The following is a 9,150-nucleotide window of genomic DNA, read 5'->3' as shown; positions in this document are numbered from 1 at the left end:
TAATTCTATAAGGAAAAGGGCTAAAGGCTTACTTTAAAAAAATGAAAGCTGGAATTCAGAGATCATGGAAATATGTTAGAGTGTTAATGTGCACTTCAACGTATCAATTCCTGATTGTTTAAGTTCTCAGCAAGTCCTCCGCTGGCATGGGAAGGAAAATGGCGGCCCTGGACGCAGGAAAAGCCACTTGCACTGTACTGCATTGTCAGAGAGGAATAAAGTGAAGCAGTCTGCCAAATATCCATGAATGGGTCAATGAACAGTCAAACCAATCCTCAACAAATTGGCTCCCTATTTTTGACCGGCGAATAGGATATGAGCCAAGCCAACAGGTGTTTGAGCATCTGAAAATAAGAGAACCAGTTTGTTGGTTAGAATACTGGACTAGTCCATGAAAGTTACAGGGTGAATATGAGCCAATCCATCTCTTCTTAGTTAGAATATTTGAAAGAACCCATTAAATCTTCCTATGATGCTCACGCTTAGCATTTGAAATATAAATGCTATCATGAACAGTAGTAGGAGCACATTTAAATAATGTCCTTGAGTAGAACCAAGTCATGAAAAATTCTGAATATCACTGTAATTGTAGGATTACTGAGTTTTCCCAGAACAGGATGGAAAATGGATCACTGAAAGAGTACGAAAAAGAGTACTAAGAAACTAAAATCTGTGTGGCAAATCAGTCAATAACATTCTGGAAAAGATTTCAGTTATTAGCTTTTTGTATGAAAAGGAGATACTGTACATAATAATACTGTTTCCTAAGAATTTATAAAAATGTAGCTGATGTGGTAATAAAGTAGTCATTCAGGAACTACAAATGTCAAGTTTCATCAGTAGACCTGGTTATTTGAAACATCTCCCTGTATCAACTATTTACCAATGCAAAAAGACATCTTTTACAGAAAAATTGTTGATGTGAGGGCAATATTTGGCCTAATAATTGTTTAGATCCATTCTAAATGCCTTGCCACTTACTGAGACAATATACATTCCAGTGTCTGAATATAACATTTTATATAACTTGTATTACAGTCACTTATTTCCATTGAGTGTGATTGGGTACTGCATTCACAAAGACAAAAAAGAAAAAGAAGAATGTGAAATGAGTGCTAAAAACCACTCTTTAAACTAGCACTGTCAACATGAATGCATTTATGAGATAATCTGTGATCCAGATGGCTTTAAAACAGACTCTCTCTCTCTCTCTCTCACACACACACACACACACACACCGCAGAGAGAGACAGACACACATGTACACAAGCTTGATTTTTTTCCCTGTGAAAAAGATGCTAGATTCAATGCCAGTGTATGATCAATAAAGAAAAATGTTGGCAATATATGTTACTGGAAAACCTGAAACTACAGTGATTAATAATAGGATATCTTTGAAGCTTTGAACAGTTACTAGGTGGAAAAACCCCTTTAAAAAACCTTTGTGCCATATTCCATTAAACAAATTGGCAAGGAAACAAAACGTTAGCTTTAGCAGGCCACATAAAGAATCAATTCATGTATTTGTATTATCTTCATCCAATCCTCTGTCCTGGATTCATTCCACTTTTTGCAGTTCTAACTTGAATTATTCTGGAATGCCAGCCCACATCAAGGTTTTTCTTCGTGATCGTATTCATTTGGAACATTTGACATATCTGCAGATGTAAATTCACTTGTACAGGATAGGTTTAAACAACACATATTTATTTCATCCCTGGAACAGAGCACAAACATCATTAATTTTCTTTACCATCCACAGCTCCAAGATGGTTCATCAGAATAATGAGTTACTCACGTATTTCCCAAGGCTTCCTTTCAAAAGTAAAATAAAATAAATGCATAGCTTCTCCCAACACCTTGTTGAACTCAGTATTTTGAGTTGAGCCTTAGTTAATATTCTTAGATTTTAAAAGTAATGTAGCTTGAAAAATTCTGATTTACATAGGCTTTATTTCATCATCAATTTATCAATATTAAAAACCCTATCACCTAACAAGTCATTCTGTAGTATGAGTAACATTTTAAGAGGGTTGCCAAATGTCTCTTACCTCCTCGGCGGGGGACCCCAGGCTATCTCCCGGTGTGCGCACGCGCCGCACCTACGTCACCCGGATGTGACGTCGCACGCTGGGGTGGGGTTTCCCCCGGGCCCCGATTCCGCAGGGGCGGAAATCGGGGCTTGAAAGTGGGGGGGGGATCCGCCCCCCGGGGGCATTTGGCAGCCCAATTTTAAGAAGCAGGCTCCCCCTCCTTAAAAAAGGGCAAGACAAACTGGCTAGTTGTATTTTGAAAGGGTTGCATAGAAACTGTCTCCTCAGAAATCATCTCGAGATTTCTAACCTCTTGGTAACACTCTGTTTGGTCACTTTAAATGTACTGTACTTAAGAAATGCCAGTTTATTCATTTAGAGCAAACAGTGATAAAGCAAAAATATATTAATATGTTAAATTAAATATACTCAGGCACTTTCAAAGTAATGCCTCAGTGGGCCAAACTAGACACTATGGTATCCACGGGTCCAGCCCATGGATGATGATGCCATTTTTAGAGCTGAAAGTGGGCCACTTAAAAAATGCTACAAGGGCCTGATCCTGATTGAGCCCACAGTGGGGCAGGATCAGCCACTCTTGTTCCTCCCCCTGTGCCTGGTCAAATTACCTGCCTCACTGTGGGTCCAATAAGGATTGGGCCCTTGAGGCATTATTCAAATGCCCTGAATTCAGCTTGAAAATGACAGCATTGCCCATTGGTCCAGCCTGTGGATGCCATGATGTCTAGGCTGGCCCTAAGATAAATGCTTCCACTGTTTTAGAGCAAGTCAGTTGATAGGTAAAGAAGACTACATATAGACAGGCTCAAGCCCATCAGATACATTTGGGGATGCTCCAAGTATATTTTGAGATCAGGAAGCAAGGTATATGCATTAGTTCTATTATTCAACCATGTTAGCTTTTGCAAAGACATTTATCTCATATCCTGGCTAGTCTGAAAGTCAGCACTCCTTCCATCATTACCAGTTTGACTCATGGAAACACGCCACAGATCATTTCCTTGATGAGAACTGTTAACACTGAATTTTTAGCCATGTCTATTTGTTAGTCAGACATTCCTTTTGGCTTCCCGACCTCTCATGACTGGCTGGCAAGTAGAGATGGGTATAAATTCTTCTAATGTATCATTTGCACTTTGGAAGTAACTTACAGGTACATTCCTTTGAAGGAAAATGGCATAATTGAAATGGCTCTCAAAGAACAAAAATAATTTGGCACTGATATTGTACCCCTTCTACCCCTTTCAACCTAGGCTGTTTCAGGATGAACATATATTTTCATTAAAAGAATACCAACTGTATATCTTATTCATAGGATAACACCGTATAGATGCTACCTTTTTGGTAAGTATGGTATAGTGCTTGGATTACCACTGGGACAAATCCTCACTCCACCATAAGGCTCACTGGGTGACCTTAAACCAGTCAAACTACTTCACAGCATTGTTGTGAGGAGGATGTAGGAAGGGGGACCATGCATGTTATCCTCTCCCCCACCTCACTCTCTCGGTTACTTGCTGAGTGCTGCTGCTGTGGTGACAGAGCCAGAAAGGGAGGCCTGTTGCTCTCTTGTTCCTCAAGGACATCTGATGTACGGCCTCAGTATACTGGGCTGCTACAGTAGCAGCACATTCCTTATACCAGGGAACATGTGTGCATGTATGTGTGATAGAATGCTCCTTTTCTGCCTTTTCTGGCTCAGTGGTTAGCCAATCACTGGATCTGTTTGGTTTGGCAGTAAATGGCTTGAATGCCTTCTAAACCAGCTTGTGGCTGCACAGTATCTCTGCATGCTAGTTGATGGATATGTTTCCTTATTCAGGCCACTTCTACAAAGGTTATTTGTCTCAGTTTTGATGCTGTTGGGAAGCAGTTGTTTCCCTGCTTCCCCACAGCATACTGGCACCAGTATTGGGGAAAACTCAGGAGGCTTGTCCAGGCATGTCCTGGCAACCAGTTATACCCTTCTAAGCATCATCTGACAACCAGCAGAAGATGGGGGGGGCAGGTACTTACTGTAGGGGGGAGCAGCAATCTTTGTTGCTGTGCAATGATGTCACTTCTGGTATGACTCAGAAGCACCAGCATTGCATTGGGGCGATACTTTAGCACTCACCCCAAAACTCTGAGTTTCTTGGCAAGTGCTAGAGCATTGCCCTTGTCACATGGTAATGAAAATCTCCCCTGTTTTGCTGGCCTGTTTTTGACCATTGACCAGATGACCACTGGCAGGCATTGGTAACAATTACCAGGCATTCCTCATCTTATCATAGAATCATAGAATGTTAGAGTTGGAAGGGACCTTGCAGGTCATCTAGTCCAACCCCCTGCACTCTGCAGAAGCATAGCCAAAAGATAGCCCTACAACATACCCAAAAGATGGTCGTCCAGGCTCCGCTTGAAAACGTCCAGCGAAGGAGCATCCACCACCTCCCGAGGCAGACTGTTCCACTGCTTCGAGAGGTGGTGGATGCTCCTTCACTTCTTGGAGAGGAGTGACAAATGGCATTCCTCAGGGATCTGTCCAGGGCCTTGTGTGGTTTATCATCTTTATAAATGACTCGGATGAAGGAATAGAGTCAATGCTTATTAAATTTGCAGATGACACTAAATTTGGAAAGGTAGCAAGTATAGTAGAAGACAATCTCAAGATACAGGATGATCTTGATAGGGTGGAAAAGTGGGCTCAAACTAACAAATTGAATTTCAATAGTTTTGCATATAGGTAGGGAAAAAAATCAAATGCATAATTATAGGATGGGGGAGACCTGTCTTGACAGTAGTAAATGTGAAAAAGATATAGGGGTCTTAGTAGGCCATACATGAGCATGTACCCAGTAGAACTAATTAGGAACTCTCTAGATTGGGCAAGGAGGAAGCCACGTGATGAGTTATTGAAGGACAGTAGCAAAGGACAGTAGCAAAGAAAAGTCCAATAGAATCTGTTGGGCATTGGATTTTACTAACCAGGCAAAATCCATATGTAATATCATTTGGAAACACTAGCACATCCTGGGTGATGCTCCCCAATGTAAAGAAAACCCATTCATAGGATTTAAAAGAACTACCAATGTTAAATATTGTTTAGTAAAAGCAGATTTACCTAGACTTATGACAGCAGATAATACTCCCAAAAGTGCCAAAGATGTGCTGTGTATAAATTTATTTGGGAAGTGAAGACGTTGGAATCTCCTGAGATAGGTTTTCAAAAAGACATTGATTTCTTAGCAACTTGTCGAACTAAGGGCATTGTGTATCACCTGGAGTGTGTATGTGGCAAAAAATATGTGGGAGAATCCACTAGAACATTAAGAACATGAGTGTTGGAACACAAATCACGTATAAAACACAATTGTGCAGAAGCTCCAATCGTTCAGCATTTTATTGATGCGGGGCACAGCCCAGATTAATTTAAGATAGTAGTTTTAGAGGTTGTGCATCCTGCCAAATTTAGTCGTATAAATTTGAAAAATATGCTATTAAAGAGGGAGGTGTTTTGGATTTTCTGGTTGAACAATCCCCTTGCCCCAGATTCAACAACAGGAGTCGAAGACCAATTTGGTGGGTCTCATAGATTAGATAGAAGTAGATTTAGACATAGGATAACATAAGTTTGTCTCCCCTTCCCCTTTCCCATTCTTGGATAAGTTAGTTCCTTTAAAGAAAGTATTGTACGTATGGAAAACATTTCTCTTATTTATTTATTTATTTATTTATTCAATTTGCTATCCCGCCCTAACCCCTAAGGGTCTCTGGGCGGCTTACAGAGTGCTAATCACATTTACAGAATCTAACCTAGGGCCACAGACATACAGGGGTGGTGAATACCCTACCAGGCACCCTTTTTTGCGGCGGATCTTCGGTTGTTGTCTTGTTCTTTTTGCGGGCGGTAGTCGGTGGCGTCCTTTCTGGTGCTGGTCTTTGGCGTTCCCTTCTTCCGGCTGTAGCGATCCATTTCCGGGCCAGGACTACTCGCACTTCCGTGCATGCTCCGCTGCGGCCTCTGTCCCGATGAGGCTCCAGCCTGCTGCGTTACTCCGCCTCCACACCAGTTGGTCCGGCCTCCTTTGCTCGCTCGCTCCTTGCCTCGCCAGCCACCATTTTTCTCCGCTGCCATCGCCACTGCTTCGCTTCGCCGCTCGCCACCCCCCCGGCCGCGGTGGGGCTTGAACAGCCGAAGCTGTTCGGCCAGATGTACGTGCAGGCATCTCTTACCGCCTGCGCCACCGCTCCCCTTATTATTGTTTATTAGATGCTGTTGAAAGATACTGTATACAACTAACAAGTAATACAGGATGTAAAAATATATAAAACTCAATAAAATGCTATTTTTTTAAAAAAGGTGTGAGTGTCTAGAGGATCTTTCGCCCGATAAGGCTTAGTTTGGATATGTGTAGTGATTTAGCCTTCAGTTTTGTTAGTGTGTTCTTGAGAGTTTTTCCCTTTAATCAGTGGCATGGTTTTGGAATATGAACCTTAAGGACCCTCAGCTGCATAGGGTTTGATGCATACACTTATAGCAGATTAGCACTTTAATAATATTTTAAAACAGAGAAGAGTGTAGATATGTAGTACGGTTTGACCTTGTAGATTTAACATTATTCAGTGGTGTTATGTAAACCTTAGTTAAGATGTGTATGAGCATTCCCTTCAGTAAGGAGTGCGTCCTTGAGAGCGTTCCCTTAATTAATTAATTCTTGAGATGTGAATCTGCAGGGATCTTTTGGCTTGATTTGGTCAGTGTAATTTGAAAGCACAGGGACTCAGAAGTTTTAATATTTGAAGATTTTAACAAGGCTTTTAGCCAGTTGTATTATTAAAGTTGTATTATTAAAGATGCAATAGCTAAGTAGACTAGTGGTTTTGTATTATTTATTGTTCATATAGAGGTGAGCCATAAATGTCAAAAAAGTTACTGTATAATGTGTAAGGATGTCTTTATAAGCAGCCCATCGTGAACACCTGTTAAGACAAATTGATCTGTTTGTATGCCCAGGATAAGATTCTCCAGTAAAATGGATGAGGGTGAGTTGTAAACTTTAAACAGTTTTGTAATAAGCTTTTTGTAATAATGCTTTGTGTATGTACTTTATAAAATGCTTTTTGTATAAATGTAGATTGCAACAATAGAGTAACTAGATGTATGTCTTTGTAGATACATTCTAGTATTTGAAATCATGGCATGGAATATTATGTGAAGACACTATGAATAGTAGATTTTCAAGAGAGACTACCACGGTACATTGCCTTATAATAATTTTCATTGAATAGAAATAGCTGTATATAAATAGCTTCAACATATGTATAATTGCATTGCATTGCATAACCTTTTATGTCATTTTGTAAGGTGCTTCAGTATGTTCAGATAAAGTTGTGAACAAAACTAAAATCAACTCCGGGGAATTTCGTCAACCCACTTTTTTCTGTATTTTGGGTGTGCATATGAAAGACAGAATATGTAACAGTATGGATGTGTTATTAGCTATTATAAACTAGCATTGTTAAATACAGTGGAGAAATTGTATTTCATTTCATCCTAAGCGCTGAGTGTCAGTCTATTTTCCGGGTTACTAGTTGTCTTGGGCTGTTACCATTGATACCTTGTGCAAAATCAGCCTCAGAGTCTCAGGGTGGCTTACAATCTCTGTACTGGTGCAGCCCTCCCAGGAAACAAGGCCTGGGTTTCAGCAGGGCAGGTTATAGGTAAGGCTGCAAACAGTAACCAGAATCCAGTCCAAAAGTTAGGGGTTCCAGAGAGCAGGTATGCCAAGTCCAGTCTAGGGTCAAGGGATCCAGGCAGCAAGTCCAGTCCAGGGTCAGGGGTAGGTGTGTGCATTCAGTATTTACCAAGCCTAATAAATTCCCAAATAATGCCTTTTTGAAATTTTTGGGTACTTATTAAGCCAAATACCAAATCAGAATATAACAAAGGGAAAAATCCTCCATATAATTAAACCTCCAAAAACACTCAGACACTACATATAATGCTTAGAAATTATTTGAATCATAACAAACATACAAAACAATCTTAATACAAATCTTGAAATTCATATAAATAAATTATGCAAACAGAGAAAGATCTAAGTTCATGAGTCACAGAACAAAGGATTCAAATGTAAATTGCAAATTCAAAAGTCCACTCAATACACCAATAGTACTTCAGGTGAGTAGAATCCTCTGTTCCTGAAGATTTAAAGTTCTGTTCATATAGCAGCTCTGTAAGTTCAGATCCAGCTGACAGGGTGAACCGCTGTTGTAGCACCTCATTTCACCAAAGCTTTATCCAAGATGGAACTGTAACAACTTAAGAACCAAAATTACTGCAAAATAAAATATTTCATGTCACTGTGTTCTTCCAAATGGATTTATGCTTAATACCAAATCAGAGCATCTATTTGGCAGCATTTTTGTCTTATGCATGGGGTGCTATACTCTTCTCAGGGACCATCATTCCAGTTCCAGATCTGTTTTTGAGGTCTCAGGGACTTCTGGGCACTCTCAGTCCAGTCCCAGAACAATGATTCCACACCCAAGATCTGTAATTCCAATTCCAAAGCAGATTATATTTTCCAGTCAGTCTTTCATTTAACTCTGAGAACAGTTTATATGTACTCAGGAACCATCGTTCTATTTAGAGGGCTGTCACCCCAGTCCCAGAGCAGTGTAACTGAGCACAAGGACCATTTTCAGCTGTAGATGTCATTCCACTCCCAGAAGAATTTATATGGTCCTGGGGGCATCATTCCATTTTGGTGGCTTTCATTTCCTCTCCAAAGCAGTTTATCTTGGCCCATGGGCCTTCATTCCAGTCTGGGGGCTTTCATTTCAGGCATAGAGCAATTTTATAGTCCCAGGGACCAGCATTTCATTGCGGGGGCTGTAATTCCAGTCCCAGAGCAGTGTAACTAGTACAAGGGACTGTCATTCCACAGTGTGGGCTGTCATTCCAGGCCCAGAGCAGTTTATCTTGGTCCAGGGAGCATCATTCCACTCTGAAGACTGTCATTCCATGCCCAGGACAGGTTGCTCGAAATCTGTTCCGCATTTTCATTGCAATTGTTCTGTTCTGTTTTTCAGTGGAGCCCATGGCAAGTCA

This window comes from Gekko japonicus, unplaced genomic scaffold (assembly GCF_001447785.1).
Source record: "Gekko japonicus isolate JY-2015 unplaced genomic scaffold, Gekko_japonicus_V1.1 scaffold1005, whole genome shotgun sequence".
Lineage (NCBI taxonomy): Eukaryota > Metazoa > Chordata > Lepidosauria > Squamata > Gekkonidae > Gekko > Gekko japonicus.
This window is presented reverse-complemented; position numbering follows the sequence as displayed.